Source organism: Loxodonta africana, chromosome 8 (genome assembly GCF_030014295.1).
Source record: "Loxodonta africana isolate mLoxAfr1 chromosome 8, mLoxAfr1.hap2, whole genome shotgun sequence".
NCBI classification, from domain to species: domain Eukaryota; kingdom Metazoa; phylum Chordata; class Mammalia; order Proboscidea; family Elephantidae; genus Loxodonta; species Loxodonta africana.
This window is the reverse complement of record NC_087349.1, coordinates 14,813,436-14,829,979: the sequence shown is the minus strand read 5'-3', so window position 1 is coordinate 14,829,979 and position 16,544 is coordinate 14,813,436.

Sequence of the window (16,544 nt, the reverse complement as noted above, 5' to 3'; positions counted from 1 at the left end):
CATTCTCCCACAGTCCAGTAGGCTAGAAGTTCAAACCCAGGGCACCGGCCCCAGGGGAAGGCCCTCTCTCTCCTCTCTCCGTTGGCCTCAGAAGAAGGTCCCTGTCATCAGTCCTCCCCTGGTCCAGGAACGTTTCAGTGCAGGAACCCCAGGTCCAAAGGATGCACCCTGCTCCTGGCACTGCCCTCCCAGTGGCATGAGGTTTCCATGTCTCTCTGCTCACCTCTGTCTTCTATATGTCAAGAGACTGGCTTAAGACACTACCTAATCTTGTAGACCTCGTCAATATAATCGCCGCTAATCCATTTTATTACATCGTAGTGGTAGGGTTTACAACACATAGGAAAATCACATAAAATAGTGGACAATCACACAATACTAGGACCCATGGCCCAGCTAAGTTGACAGATATTTTGGGGGGGACACAATTCGATCCATGACAAAGTCCTAACCCCTGTACCTGTGAACATGACCTTGTTTGGAAAGAAGGTCTTGGGAGATGTTATCAGCTAACATGAGGGCATATGAGTAGGTTCGGTCATAATCCTATGAGTGACATCTTCCCAAAAAGAGGAGAAGAAAAATATTAGCCCAAGAAACAAAAGGTCCACACAAACCAGAGACTCCACCAGCCTGAGACCAGAAGAACTAGATGGTGCCTGGCTACCATCAATGACCACCCTGACAGGGAACACAACAGAGGGTCCTGGACGGAGCAAGAGAAAAGTGAGGAGCAGAACTCAAATTTATGTAAAAGACCAGACTTAATGGTCTGACTGAGACTGGAGGAACCTCTGAAGCTAAGGCCGTGGGATGCTCTATTAACCCAGAATTAAAACCACTCTGAAGTCTACTCTTCAAAGGTTAGACTGGACTATAAAACATAAAACAATACTTGTGAAGAGTGTGCTTCTTAGTTCAATCAGATACACGAGACCAAACGGGCGACTCCTGTCCAGAGGCAGGATGAGAAAGCAGGAGGGGACAGGAACTGGTTGAATGGACACAAGAAACCCAGGGTGGAAAGGGGGAGTGTGCTGTCACATTGTAGGGATTGAAACTAATGTCACGTAGCAATATGTGTATAATTTTTTGTATGAGAAATTAACTTGAACTGTAAACTTTCACCTAAAGCACACAATAAATAAATAAAACAGATTCCCAGTACAAGCAATGCACAGCACCTTATAGCTAAGACTAGGAGGGTGCAGCTAGGAGAGAAGAGGGGAACACCCACAAGGAGAAGAAGTGGCTTAAGAAGTGGAGGAACTGGGGTAGGTTACAAATTATTCTCTTTGGCTTTGGGTAACAATCAACAACTAACACCATCTCTCAATAGGTGACAACTCTCACAACCAAAAAATTCTGGAAGTCTTTCACAGTGTTAAATCGAACACCATGCCCACAGCCAAGATGGCAGCCATTCCTTAAGGTTGTTACTATTTTTTAAACTCATGATTACATTTCTCTTTTGGATAATGAAGCAGAGGTAAAAATGTTACCACCAGAGAAGAGGAATTCCATTAATAAGACTGAGAGGAGAGGTACATTCCCTTCCTTTCAGACATGCTCCATTTGTACTTCACAGAGGCCTGGTTTCTCAGGCATTTTTTCTAAAAAAATAAAAGGAACCTGGAATTTCAGCCCAAGGGCGTGAAACAACACAGTGTGAGCTAAAAGCAAGGAGAAAGATTCAAGAAACTAGCCCCATAGCACAGCTATCTCAGTGAGCGGCCTCAACTGAGTCATCTACCCTCTCTTAGTTTCCTTAGCTGGTAAAAACAAGAGGTGTGTGGGTAGAAGATTTCCAAAGATTCCTTCCAGCTCTGTGAGTCAATGTTTCAAAGCTGCCTCAGAGAACAAGGCCATCACGATTACTATTCTCCCAATCTTGGCATTTGTGGCAGCAGAAACAGCCAATATGGCCTTACTGGAAACAAGAAGGAGCCCTGGTGGTGCGGTGGTTAAGAGCTCGGCTGCTAACAAAAAGGTTGGCATTTCAAATCCTTAGAAACCCTATGGGCAGTTCTACTCTGTCCTCTAAAGTCTCTAAGAGTCTGAATTGACTAGATGGCAATGGGTAATGGGGAACAGGAATCAAAGGAAAGTTTTTTCAAAGTCACAAAAGCAAAGAAAAAAAAAATCCCACAATTCCTCTCAGCCTATATCCCTCCTACCAAAGAGATGGGAAACACAAGGAAGGGACCCTATCTAGTTTTCTCTCTTCCAACAGCACTGCCCCAAAAGCACACACCTCTAAGAAGTTGCCTACAATTTCTGAAAGATTTCTTAGTTTGGAAGAGAGAGGGGAGGGGAAAAAAAGAAAAAAATAAATAAAAAGAGAGAAGAGACACAGAGAGACAGAAGCAAGATGACCAGGTACAAAGGAGTGAGGTTGTACGTCAAGGAACGCCTGAGGCTACCAGAAGCTGGGAGAGACAAGAAAGTTTCTCTAGAAACTTCAGAGGGCGAGGTTCTGCCAACACTTTGATTTAGGCTTCTAGCCTCCAGAGCTGTGAAACAATAAATTTCCCTTCTCATAAGCCACCCAATTTGTGGTACTTTGTTACAGCAGCCCCAGAAACAAATACAAGCATCAAATGAAAGAAAAGAAAAGAAAGGAAGGAAGCTGGGGAGGGGTGGGGGTGCGGGGAGGGGGCAGCAGAGAGGGAGGAAGGGAAGAAAAAAAAGGAGACATAAAGAAGGCTTGAAGTAAGGGTCTGCTCTACTTGTCATTTTCTCTTTTTAATCCTTAAAACAATGCCTAGGGCATTCCTTTCCTGCATATTTTAAAATCAGGCAACAGCACAGACGTCTCCCAATTTTTCCCCCAAATCTTTACTTCATCAGACATTTCTCTCATCTATAACACTTGGAGGTCTAGGCAGCAAGGGTCTTCTTTTTAAAGTATTTAGTCTGGAATCCATCTTGGCACAGCCACAACACCCTGCTGTGACTATGGATCGGTTGGAGAGGTGGGACCTGGAAGATGGGAGCTCAGATTGCTGGGTAATTACATCCTGACCTTTCCACGTCCCCCTCTGTGGTTTCCATTTTGGGTGTATCCATTGCTTTCTGCTGAAGTTACCCACAAAACAGCCACATTCCTGCCTGGGGGACTGGGCCATGTCTCTGGGAAAAAGAGTCCCATCTGGGACAAAACTGGGAGGTCTCCTGAGTTAAAAGTAGAGGCAAAGGCAATGGATTATGAATTTATTAGCTGAGTCTTATTATCCTCAGGACTCAGTTAAGAGGCAGTTTTCTCTTACATGGTGAAATCGAAGAAGTCTGTGAAGACTTTGATGCTGAAAGAGATCCTTCCTTCCTCACCATTGAGTCAGAGCCTCGGTCCTTTAGCTAAGATTTGACCTGTACAGGTAGTCCTTGACTTATGACTTATTTGAGTTACGATGAATTGCACTTAGGTCTGACCATTTTTTGTTTTTGTACATCTTATCATTGGTACATCTTTCTGGGAGGAAGTTAAGGGAAAATGGATGCAGGGGATATAGAAAAAATTGCTGAGTTATGTGAACATGCTCCAAGCACTTGATCAGGATAATGTGATGGAAGACAGCAGTGGAAAATCGTCCATATGGCAAGAACACAATTTAGAACTTGGTATTGCCAATGTGAAACAGCTCGTAGATCACAAAGAAAGGGAATTGACAAATCAGAACTGAGTGGATTTTGAAGAGGAAAGGAATGCTGAAGGAGAAAGAAATAATAAGGAAGAGGAAGAAGTTGTCAAAAGAATTTACAGTGAGTGGCATCTGGGGTCTTAAATGCTAACAAGTGGCCATCTAAAATGCATCAATTGGTCTCAACCCACCTGGATCAAAGGAGAATGAAGAACACCAAGGTCACACGATAACTATGAGCCCAAGAGACAGAAAGGGCCACATGAACCAGAGACTTACATCATCCTGAGATCAGAAGAACTAGATGGTGCCTGGCCACAACCGATGACTGCCCTGACAGGGAGCACAACAGAGAACCCCTGAGGGAGCAGGAAATCAGTGGGATGCAGACCCCAAATTCTCATAAAAAGACCAGACTTAATGGTCTGAATGAGACTAGAGGAATCCCGGCGGTCATGGTCCCCAAACCTTCTGTTGGCCCAGGACAAGAACCATTCCGGAAGACAACTCATCAGACATGGAAGGGACTGGACAATGGGTTGGAGAGAGATGCTGACAAAGAGTGAGCTACTTGTATCAGGTGGACACTTGAGACTGTGTTGGCATCTCCTGTCTGGAGGGGAGATAGGAGGGTAGAGAGGGTTAGAAACTGGCAAAATTGTCACGAAAGGAGAGACTGGAAGGAGGGAGTGGGCTGACTCATTAGGGGGAGAGTAAGTGGGAGTAGGGAGTAAGGTGTATATAAGCTTATATGTGACAGACTGACTTGATTTGTAAACTTTCACTTAAAGCACAATAAAAATTATTAAAAAAAAAAAAAAGACTTTACAGTGAAAGAATTAGCTGGAGTTTTTTTCTAAATTAAACCAGGGGCTTCAGTTGCTTGAAAATATGGACCCAAATGCTGATAGCTTTGCTAAAGTCAGTAGGCAGATTGAGGAAGCAGTGAGATGTTACTGGGAAATATATGAAAAAAAAAAAGAAAAAGACCCAACGGACAACTCTAGTTAATTTTCTGACTAGAAAAACCAACCCCACTTCCAGGGATTATCCAGATGATCCAGAACCTTCTACAAGTAAAGTTATTACTGCAACTCTTCTTCATTGTCAGAGTAAATTTTTATGATTTGTGTATTTTTATTTATGTATGTATGCATTAAAATACATCTGTAAGTTTATACATAATGTTTTCAACCCCTAAAGACAAACATTGGATCTATAAAGATACTGAGAATAAAAGGCAATAATAATGAAAACTAAAAAAATTTTAAAAATGAGGTCTTTGACTTACATCAGAGTCGTCTGATGGAATGGAACCCCATCGAAAGTCGGGGACTACCTGTACTGAAATGAATAAATAAAAAAAACCAAACCCACTGCTGTTGAGTTCATTCATTACAACCCCACGTCTTTCAGGGTAGGGTTGCTCCATAGGGTTTTCTTGGCTCTGGGTGGAACAAATGGTTAAGTGCTCTTGGGTGCTTGACTACCAGCCAAAAAGTTGGTGGTTCAAACTCATCCAGAGGGATCTCAGAAGACTGGCCTGGTAATCTGCTTCCAAAAGTTCACAGCCTTGAACACTCTACTGTGCACATGTGGGGTCAACATGAGTCGGAAGAGACTCAATGAATTAACAACGGCAACATGTTTATGGAAGTCAGAAGTTGATCGCATACCACTTGCATCACCCAGGCTCATAACTACTCCTGAAAAAGGAGCACTTTAGGGTGGAATCAGACATACTTTAGTGTGATGTTTTCATGTCACAGGGGAAGAAGAGAAGAAAGGCATTGAAACCCCAGAGGGAGAAATGTATATCTGAAAATAAACTTCAAGTGTTTTATAACTTGTCCTAGGGCCAATCTCATTTACTCGCTCACTCACTAGCTCATACAATTCATTTCATTTATTGAGACTATTACATATAGGCCCCACACATCTGTCAGTTTGTTGTTCTGTGGTGGCTTGTGTGTTGCTGTGATGCTGGAAGCTAGGCCACCAGTATTTCAAATACTAGCAGGGTGACCCATGGTGGATAGGTATTAGTGGAGCTTCCAGACTAAGGCAGACTAGGAAGAACGACCTGGCCATCTACTTCTGAAAAAGTTGACCAGTAAAAATCTTATGACTAGCAGCAGAAGATTGTCTGGTATAGTACCGGAAGATGAGCCCCTCAGGTTGGAGGCCACTCAAAATATGACCAGGGAAGAGCTGCCTCCTCAAAGTTGAGCCTAATGGCGTGGACGGAGTCAAAGTTTTTTGGGACCTTCATTTGCTGAGGTGGCCTGACTCAAAATGAGAAGAAACAGCTGCAAACATCCATTAATAATCGGAACATGGAATGTATGAAGTATGGATCTAGGAAAATTGGAAGTAGTCACAAATGTTATGGAACAATATCCTAGGCATTAGTGAGCTGAAATGGACTGGTATTGGCCATTTTGAATTAAACAGTTGTATGGTCTTACTATGCTGGGAATGACAAATTGAAAAGGAATGTCATTGCATTTATCATCAAAAAGAACATTTCAAGATCTATGCTGAAGTACAATGCTGTCAGAGATAGGATAATAGCCATATGCCTACAAGGAAGACTAATTAATATGACTGTTATTCAGATTTATGTGCCAACCACCAACGCCAAAGATGAGGAAATTGGAGATTTTTACCAATTTTTCTGCAGTCTGAAATTGATCAAACATGCAATCAAGATGCATTGACGGTTACTGAAGGCTGAAATGTGAAAGAAAGAAAGAAGGATCGGTGTATATATATCTATATATATAGATAGATATTTCAACACTACAAAAGAAACTATGATAATAAACTCAGTCTCACTAGGCATGCACCAGATTTTCACATCTCTGAGACTACCACTCACTATTGCAGGGTGAGGCTGCTTTGGCTCAGACCTGGAAATAGCATTTCTCTTGACATCTCTGGGTATCTATCTGACTGTCTTATAAATGAGACTTTGAACAGAGCTTGTAGCTCTGCCCAGATCTGTTTCTGAACTCAGGCTTGTGCATGTCCCCTAAGGTAAGTTATTGCAAGTGAGTGCTCTCCGTTAACGTGGGTGTGGCCGTGTTCCGTTAAACCCTGGGCAAGACCTGAGTGCATCTGTTCAGCACATACTCACCTTGTGGGGTGAAAACTGGTTGTACAATAACAAGCAGACACGGAATACATTGCATTATGATATCATAATAACTTGGTGAATTAAGTTTTCTCTGTTTCTTGCCTTTATAACTGTTTGTCTTAGTTTCCTAGTGCTGTTGTAACAGAAATACCACAAGTGGGTGGTTTTTAAGAACAGGAATTTATTTTCTTATAGTTCTGGAGGCTAGAAGTCCATATCAGGGCCTCAGCGTTGTCATTTCCTTCCTTGTCATTATCCCTGGGTGTTCCTTGGTTCCTTGGTGAGCCTCACATGGTATCTGTCTTCCCCTTGTGTGTGAGCCTCTGTGTCTAATCTGCTTTCTTTATATCTCAGAAATGATTAGGTTTAGGACCCACCCTACACTGATATAGCCTCCTTAACATAACAGAGAAAATCCTATTCCAAGGACAATTACATGCACAGGGATAGGGATTAGGATTCCAAAACATATTTTGGGGGACACGATTCAATCCATAACACTGTTACACAACATATATATGTATGTGTGTGTGAGAGAGTTTATGTTTGTATTTACCACCCTGTCCAGGAGTTTGAAATAATTATGCTATAACAAGAAAAGAATCAAGCAAAAATGACAAGTTGTACCAAAATGCAGCACCTAACTAGAAAATGTGGAAAACACTCTCCAGAAGGCATGCAAAGGCAAGAGGCACAGCCACAGTTATTTGTCATTGGGGTTCACCCTTTAGGATGCTAAAGGTACTGGATGTACTTAATGCAGTAAAAATTTGCAAAAATCGTTCTAATGGCCTACCAAATTACAATGGCATTTTGGAACAGAATATAGTGAGGATGAAAACAAGGCTACTGACATCTTACAGGGTGTGTTGAGCTTACTGACCTTAGGAGACTGAAAAGGAACTAAAATTAAATCTGACAATGAAAATTCCCATGCATCATCATTCAAAGTAAATGCACCCTGGGAGAGCAAGTGAAATGTACTATGGGATGAAACTTCAGCTAATGTTGTCATTAACAATGCAACTGGCTACCATAAAAAATGCAACCACCACCTTTTTCTGAGATGAGTTCACCCCAGAATATAAGAATTATCACTCAATGTGCTTGATGAGGAATCTCTGGGTGGTGCAAATGGTTAAGCACTTGGCTACCAACTGAAAGGTTGGTAGTTTGAATCCACACAGAGGTGCCTTGGAAGAAAGGCTTGGTGACCTACTTCCAAAAAATCAGCTGTTGAAAACCCTATGGAGCACATTTCTACTCTGACACGCATGGGGTTGCCATGAGTCGGCTTCAGTGGCAATTGGCTTAGTTTTTGGTTTTGGTACTTGAATGAATTCAAGGGCCAAGATTTGGTGAAATCTTTATAGTTCCAAAGGACAAGAGCATGCTTTTCTTGCTTTTGAATGACCGGTTTGTGCAGGCAAATATGAGAAAGATTTATTACTTTCTAAAACTCTTGACACATGTACAACAGAAGAAATTTTTAGGTGTTCAAATTTGTTTTTAACACATCATCAAATAAGTTGGCAAACACCTAAGCTAGCAGTACAGACAGTACAAAAACAAAGGCAGGGGAAAACTCAGAAGGAACAGTTCCTATCAAAACCATTACCAAAGTAAGCTTAAGTATTCACTATATGTTGAGTAGGTGTGCACTGACCAGTGATAAGATGACAGCACCTTTCAAAACTAAATTGAATACCCAAAAAACCAAACCCACTGCCATTAAGTCTATTCCAACTCATAGCAACCCTGTAGAACAGAGTAGAACTTCCCCTTATGGTTTCCAGGGAGTGTGGGAGAATTCAAACTGCTGAACTTTTGGTTAGCAGACGTAGCTCTTAACCACTATGCTGCCAGAGTTTCCCTACATTGAATACTGCCATGCAAATTATATTTACAATTGTAAATTTTCACTGTTTGATAGGATTGACACGAATAGTGAGTTCTAGAATTTACTTTTTTTCACACCAAAAACCAATGCCAAATGAGATAAGAAATCACTGGTAATCCAATGAAAGGGCTCCAAAGTACATAATACAAACTCTAACAGCACTGAAAAGGGAAATTGAGAGTTCCACACTAATAGTAGGAGACTTCAACCCACCAGTCTTGGTAAAGGACAGAACATTTAGAAAGAAACTCAGCAAAGATACAGAAGATCTAAAGGTCACAATCAGCCAACTTGATCTCATAGACATATACAGAACACTCGACCCAACAGCTGCAAAGTACACATTCTTTTTCAGTGCACATGGAATGTTCTCCAAAATGGACCACATCTTAGGCCACAAAGCAACCTTCAATAAAATACAAACACTGAGGTAATACAAAGTATCTTCTCTAATCACAACGCCATCAAAGTAGAAATTAACAACAGGAAGAATAAGGAAAAAAAACCCAATTACATGGAAACTGAATAACACCCTGCTTAAAAAACCACTGGGTAATAGAAGAAATCAAAGATGAAATAAAATAATTCCTAGAATCAAACAAGAATGAAAACACATCATACCAAAACCTTTGGGACACAGCAAAGGCAGTCCTCAGAGGTCAATTTATAGCAATAGATGCACATATCAAAAAAGAAGAAAGGGACAAAATCAAAACATTAGCCACATAACTTGAACAAATAGAAACAGAACAGCAAAAGAAGCCCACAGCTACCAGAAGAAAGGAAATAATAAAGATCAGAGCAGAAATAAATGAAATAGAAAAACAACAGAAAGAATCAACAAGACCAAAAGTTGATTCTTTGAAAGGATCAACAAAATAGACAGACCATTGGCCCAACTGACAAAGGAAAAACAAGAGAGGACACAACTAGCCCAAATAAGAAATGAAATGAGGGACATTACAACAAACCCCAACTGAAATAAAAAGGATCTTAATAATATTATGAAAAACTATACTCCAACAAATTTGAAAACCTAGAGGAAATGGACAAATTTCTAGAAACACACTACCTGCCCAAACTAAACACAAATTGATGTTGAAAATCTGAACAGACTCATAAAAAGAGAAGAGATTGAAAAGATAATTAAAAAAAAAAAAAAATCACAACCAAAAAAAAAGCCCTGCCCCAGATGGCTTCACTGGAGAATTCTACCGAACATTCAGAGAAGAGCTTACACCAGTACTACTCACACTATTTCAGAACATAGAAAAGAAAAGAACACTTCCAAATTCATTCTACAAAGCCAGCATAACCCTGATACCCAAACCAGGCAAAGACACCACACAAAAAAAGAAAATTACAGACCAATATCTCACATAAATATAGATGCAAAAATTCTCAACAAGATTCTAGCCAATAGAATTCAGCATTACATCCAAAAAAAAAAAAAAAAACACCATGACCAAGTGGGATTCATACCAGGTATGAAAGGATGGTTCAACATTAGAAAATCAATTAATGTAATCCACCACAAAAATAAAAGAATCACATGATCATCTTGGTTGGCACAAAAAAGGCATTCAACAAAGTCCAACACACGTTCCTGAGAAAAACTCTCGATAAAATGGGTAAAAAAAAATGGGTACAGAAGGGAAATTCTTCAACATAATAAACGGCATCTATCCAAAACCAACAGCCAACATCATTGTTAATGGAGAGAGGCTGAAAACTTTCCTCTTTAGAACAGGACCAAGACAAGGATGCCCTTCATCACCATGCCTATTTAACATTGTGCTGGAAGTTCTAGCTAGAGCAATAAGGCCAGAAAAAGAAATGAAGGGCACCCAAATTGGTATTGAAGAAGTAAAAATATTCCTACTTGCAGATGTTATGATACTATACTTAGAAAACCCAAAAGACTCCATGAGACAACTACTGGAACTAACAGAAATATTCAGCCGAGTGGCCGGATATAAGATAAACATACAAAAAAAATCAGTTGGATTCCTATGCACCGATAAAAGAGAACAAAGAAAAGGAAGTCAGGAAAATAATACCATTTATAACAGCACCTAAAAAAAAAAAAAAAGGAATAAATCTAACCAGGGATGTAAAAGACCTATACAAGAAAAGTGTAAAAGGCTACTGCAAGAAACTAAAAGAGATCTATATAAACGGAAAAACATGCCATGCTCAGGGGTAGGTAGACTCCACATGGTGAAAATGTCAATTCTACCCAAAGCGATCTACAAATACAATGCAATCTCAATCTAAATACCAACAACATTCTTTAAAGAGATGGAAAAACTAATCATTAACTTTATATGGAAAGGGAAGAGGCCCCAGATAAGGAAAGCAGTAGTGAAGAAGAAGAATAAAGTAGGAGGACTTGAACTACCTGACTTCAGAACCTACTATCCAGATAAAAAAAAAAACAGTAGTCAAAATAGTCTGGTAATGGTACAAAGACAGATACTTTGATTACCGGAACAGAATTGAGAACCGAGATGCAAATCCACCCACCTGCGGTTACCTGATCTCCGACGAGGGCCCAAAGTCCATCAAATGGGGAAAAGACAGTCTTTTTAACAAATAGTGCTGGCAAAACTGGTTGTCCATCTGAAAAAAAAAAGGAACAAGACCCATACTTCACACCATACACAAAAACTAATTCTAAATGGGTCAAAGACCTAAATATAAAGCCAAAAACCATGAAGTTCCTAGAAGAAAAAGTAAGATCAATGCTACAGGCTCTAATACTTGGCATTAACAGGATACAAACGATAACTAACAACACACAAGCTCCAGAAGATAAGCTAGATAACTGGGATCTTCTAAAAATTAAACACTTATGCTCATCAAAAGACTTCACGAAAAGAGTAAAAAGAGAACCTACAGACTGGGAAAAAGTTTTTGTCTGTGACAAATCAGATAAAGGGCTAATCTCTAAAATCTACAGGAAAATTCAACATCTCTACAACAAAAAGACAAATAATCAATTAAAAAATGGGCAAAGGCGAAGAGAAACCAGATAACTGGGAGCTCCTAAAAATCAAACACCTATGCTCATCTAAAGACTTCACCAAAAGAGTAAAAAGACCACCTACAGACTGGGAAAGAATTTTCGGCTATGACATCTCAGACCAGCACCTGATCTCTAAAATCTATATGATTCTGTCAAAACTCAACCACAAAAAGACAAACAACCCAATCAAGAAGTGGGCAAAGGATATGAACACACGCTTCACTAAAGAAGATATTCAGGCAGCTAACGGATACATGAGAAAATGCTCTCCATCATTAGCCATTAGAGAAATGCAAATTAAAACTACGATGAGATTCCATCTCACTCCAACAAGGCTGGCATTAATCCAAAAAACACAAAATAATAAATGTTGGAGAGGCTGCGGAGAGATTGGAACTCTTATACACTGCTGGTGGGAATGTAAAATGGTACAACCACTTTGGAAATCTATCTGGCGTTATCTTAAACAGTTAGAAATAGAACTACCATACAACCCAGAAATCCCACTCCTCGGAACATACCCTAGAGAAACAAGAGCCTTCACACAAACAGATATATGCACACCCATGTTTATTGCAGCTCTGTTTACAATAGCAAAAAGCTGGAAGCAACCAAGGTGTCCATCAACGGATGAATGGGTAAATAAATTGTGGTATATTCACACAATGGAATACTACGCATCGATAAAGAACAGTGACGAATCTGTGAAACATTTCATAACATGGAGGAACCTGGAAGGCATTATGCTGAGCGAAATTAGTCAGAGGCAAAAGGACAAATATTGCATAAGACCACTATTATAAGATCTTGAGAAATAGTATAAACTGAGAAGAACACATACTTTTGTGGTTACGAGGGGGGGAGGGATGGAGGGTGGGAGAGGGTTTTTTATTGATTAATTAGTAGATAAGAACTGCTTTAGGTGAAGGGAAGGACAACACTCAATACATGGAAGGTCAGCTCAACTGGACTGGACCAAAAGCAAAGAAGTTTCCGGGATAAAATGAATGCTTCAAAGGTCAGTGGAGCAAGGGCGGGGGTTTGGGGACCATAGTTTAAGGGGACTTCTAAGTCAATTGGCAAAATAATTCTATTATGAAAACATTCTGCATCCCACTTTGAAATGTGGCGTCTGGGGTCTTAAATGCTAACAAGCGGCCATCTAAGATGCATCAATTGGTCTCAACCCCCCTGGAGCAAAGGAGAACGAAGAACACCAAGATCACACGACAACTAAGAGCCCAAGAGACAGAAAGGGCCACATGAACCAGAGACTTACATCATCCTGAGACCAGAAGAACTAGTTGGTGCCCGGCCACAATCGATGACTGCCTGACAGGGAGCGCAACGGAGAACCCCTGAGGGAGCAGGAGATCAGTGGGATAAAAAAAAAAAAAAAATGATGCAGACCCCAAATTCTCACAAAAAGACCATACTTAACGGTCTGACTGAGACTAGAGGAATCCCGGCGGTCATGGTCCCCAAACCTTCTGTTGGCACAGGACAGGAACCATCCCCGAAGACAACTCATCAGACATGAAAGGGACTGGACAGTGGGTAGGTGAGAGATGCTGATGAAGAGTGAGCTAATTATATCAAGTGGTCACTTGAGACTGCGTTGGCATCTCCTGTCTGGAGCGGGGATGGGAGGATAGAGAGAGTTGGAAGCTGACAAAATTGTCACGAAAGCAGAGACTGGAAGGGCTGACTCATTAGGGGGAGAGCAAGTGGGAGTACAGAGTAAGGTGTATATAAACTTACATGTGACAGTCTGACTTGATTTGTAAACATTCACTTGAAGCTCAATAAAAGTTAATAAAAAAAAAAAAAATGGGCAAAGGAAATGAATAGACTCTTCACCAAAGAAGACATTCAAGTGGCTAACAGACAAATGAAGAAATGCTCAAGACAACTAGCCATGAGAAAGATGCAAATCAAAACCACAATGAGATACCACCTCACCCCAGTGTTACTAGCACGAATCAAAAAAACAGAAAATAATAAATGTTGGAGAGGCTTTGGGGAGTTTGGGACCCTTACGCACTGCTGGTGGGAATACAAAATGGTACAACTATTTTGGAAAACGGTATGGTGCTTCCTTAGAAAGCTAGAAATAGAAATATCATATGATCCAGCAATCCCACTCCTAGGAATATAACCTACAGAAATAAGAGTCATCATAGGAATAGATATATGCACACCCATGTTCATTGCAGCATTGTTCACAATAGCAAAAAGGCTGAAACAACCTAGATGCCTGTCATGGACTGAATTATGTCCCCCACAAAATGTGTGTATCAATTTAGCTGGGCCATGATTCCCAGTATTGCCTGATTTTCCTATATGTTGTAAATCCTGCCTCTGTAATGTTAATGAGGGGGGATCGGCCACAGTTGTGTTCGTGAGGTAGGACTCAATCTACAAGATTGGATTGTGTCTTGAGACAATCTCTTGAAATATAAAAGAAAGAAGCGAGCAGCGATGGGGGGACCTCATACCACCAAGAAAGGAGCACCGGAAGCAGAGCACATCCCTTAGACCTGGGGTTCCTGCGCAGAGAAGCTCCTAGTCCAGGGGAAGACTGACAAGAAAGACCTTCCTGCAGAGGCAACAGAGACAGAAAGCCTTCCCCTGCAGTTGACGCCCTGAATTTGGACTTCTGGCCTACTAGACTGTGAGAAGATAAATTTCTTTGTTAAAGCTTGTGGTATTTCTGTTACAGCAGCACTACATGCCTAAGACAATGCCCATCAACAGATGAATGGATAAACAAACTGGTAATACACACAATGGAGCACTATGCAAAGATAAAGAACAGAGATTAATCTGGGAAGCATCTCACAACATGGATAAATCTGAAGGGCATTATGCTGAATGAAATAAGTCAATCATAAAAGGACAGCATTGTATGAGAACACTACTACAAAAACTCATGAAAAGGTTTACCCACAAAAAGAAGCAATCTTTCATGGTTATGAGGGAGGGCAGCGGTGGGAGGGAAAAACACTAAATAGACAATAAGTAAGTGGTAACTTTCGTGAAAGGTAAGACAGTACATAATACTGGGGAAGCCAGCACAACTTTTCCAAGTCAAAGTCATGAAAGCTTCATAGACTCATCCAAACTCCCTGAGGGACAGAATTACTGGGCTAAAAGCTGTGGGGACCATGGTCTCAGGGAACATCTACCTCAATTGGCAGAACATAGTTTATAAAGAAACTGTTCTACGTTCTACTTTGGTGAGTAGTGTCTGGGGTCTTAAAAGCTTGTGAGTGGCCCTCTAAGATACTCCAGTGGTCTCACCCCACTGGGAGCAAGAGAGAATGAAGAAAACCAAAGACACAAGGGAAATATTAGCCCAAAGGACTCATGAACCACAAGTACCACAGCCTCCACCAGACTGAGTTCAGCACAACTAGATGGTGCCCAGCTACCACCATTGACTGCTCTGACAGGGATCACAATAGAGCGTCCTGGACAGAGCTGGAGAAAATTGTAGAACAAAATTCTAACTTACAAAAAAAGACCAGACTTACTGGCCTGACAGAGACTGGAGAAACCCTAAGAGTATGGCCCCTAAACACCCTTTTAGCTCAGTAATGAAGTCACTTCTGAGTTCATCCTTCAGCAAAAGATTGAACAGGCCCATAAAATGAAAAGAGACTAAATGGGCACACCAGCCCAGGGGCAAGGACGAGGAGTCAGGAGGGGACAGGAAAGCTGGTAATAGGAAACCCAAGGTTCAGAAGGGAAAGTGTCGGCATGTTGTGGGGTTGCCAACCAATGTCACAAAATAATATGTATACTGATCATTTAATGAGAAACTAGTTTGCTCTGTAAACCTTCATCTAAAGTATAATAATTAAAAAAAAAAAAAAAGAAAGAAATCACTGGGTATTTATTTGTGTATTTGTTTGTGGTCATTGTTGTTGGTAAAGAAACCTCATTACCACACTCTTTCTCAAATATTTTAAGATTGGACCACTGTAGTTTTAAGAAGCTGAAAATCCCAATTGGAAAATTAGAGTAACATTGCGGCTTTGCTCACAATGCAGATTAAACGCCAGCAATTAAAATGAAACATGTTTTTGATTGATCAGGGCAATGCCAGCTAAATTTACCTTCTTTGATCCTTAGAGTGAAGGAAAAGAAAGGGACTAGATAGAAGGAAAGGTGGAAGGCAGAGAGCCAGAGAGCTCTGGTACCCAGCTCCCAGCTTTGTCACATACTGGCTAAGCGGTTCTCCTGACTCCAGGGACTCAGGATCCTGGTCTACAAAGAGGGGTTTCATGCCATAAATGCAAAGGCAAAGGCCATTCCGGTTCCAACTGAAAGACGGTACAGGCAATTATAAGCAGGGCCAGTGTGTGTTTGTCGTTGTTGTGTGCCATCGAATTGTTTCCAATCCACAGAGACCCTATAGGACAGAGTAGCACCGCTACATAGGGTTTCCTAGGCTGTAATCTTTACTAAAGTAGCTCTCCAGGTCTTTCTCCAGCGGATCCACTGAGTGGGTTTGAACTGCCAGACTTTCAGTGAGCAGCTGTGCTCTTAACCAGGAGTCCTTAGTATGTGTTTAGTGGATTGGAAAGCTTTTTTTTGTTTTTGAGCCCCAAGATTTTTGATGCTGATTGCCTTTGAAAATTTCAATAATTAAAAAACTATTTAACAATAAAAGACAAAGATAAGGATTTTTATTTTGGGTTTTTCTCAATTAGGACAATACATGGTATGTTTGGGCTCTGCTAAAACAAAAAGAAAATGATGACAATGCAGATTATCTCTAGATAAGAATCCACGAATACAATCCTCTTCATCTTCCTTCAGCCCATGAAC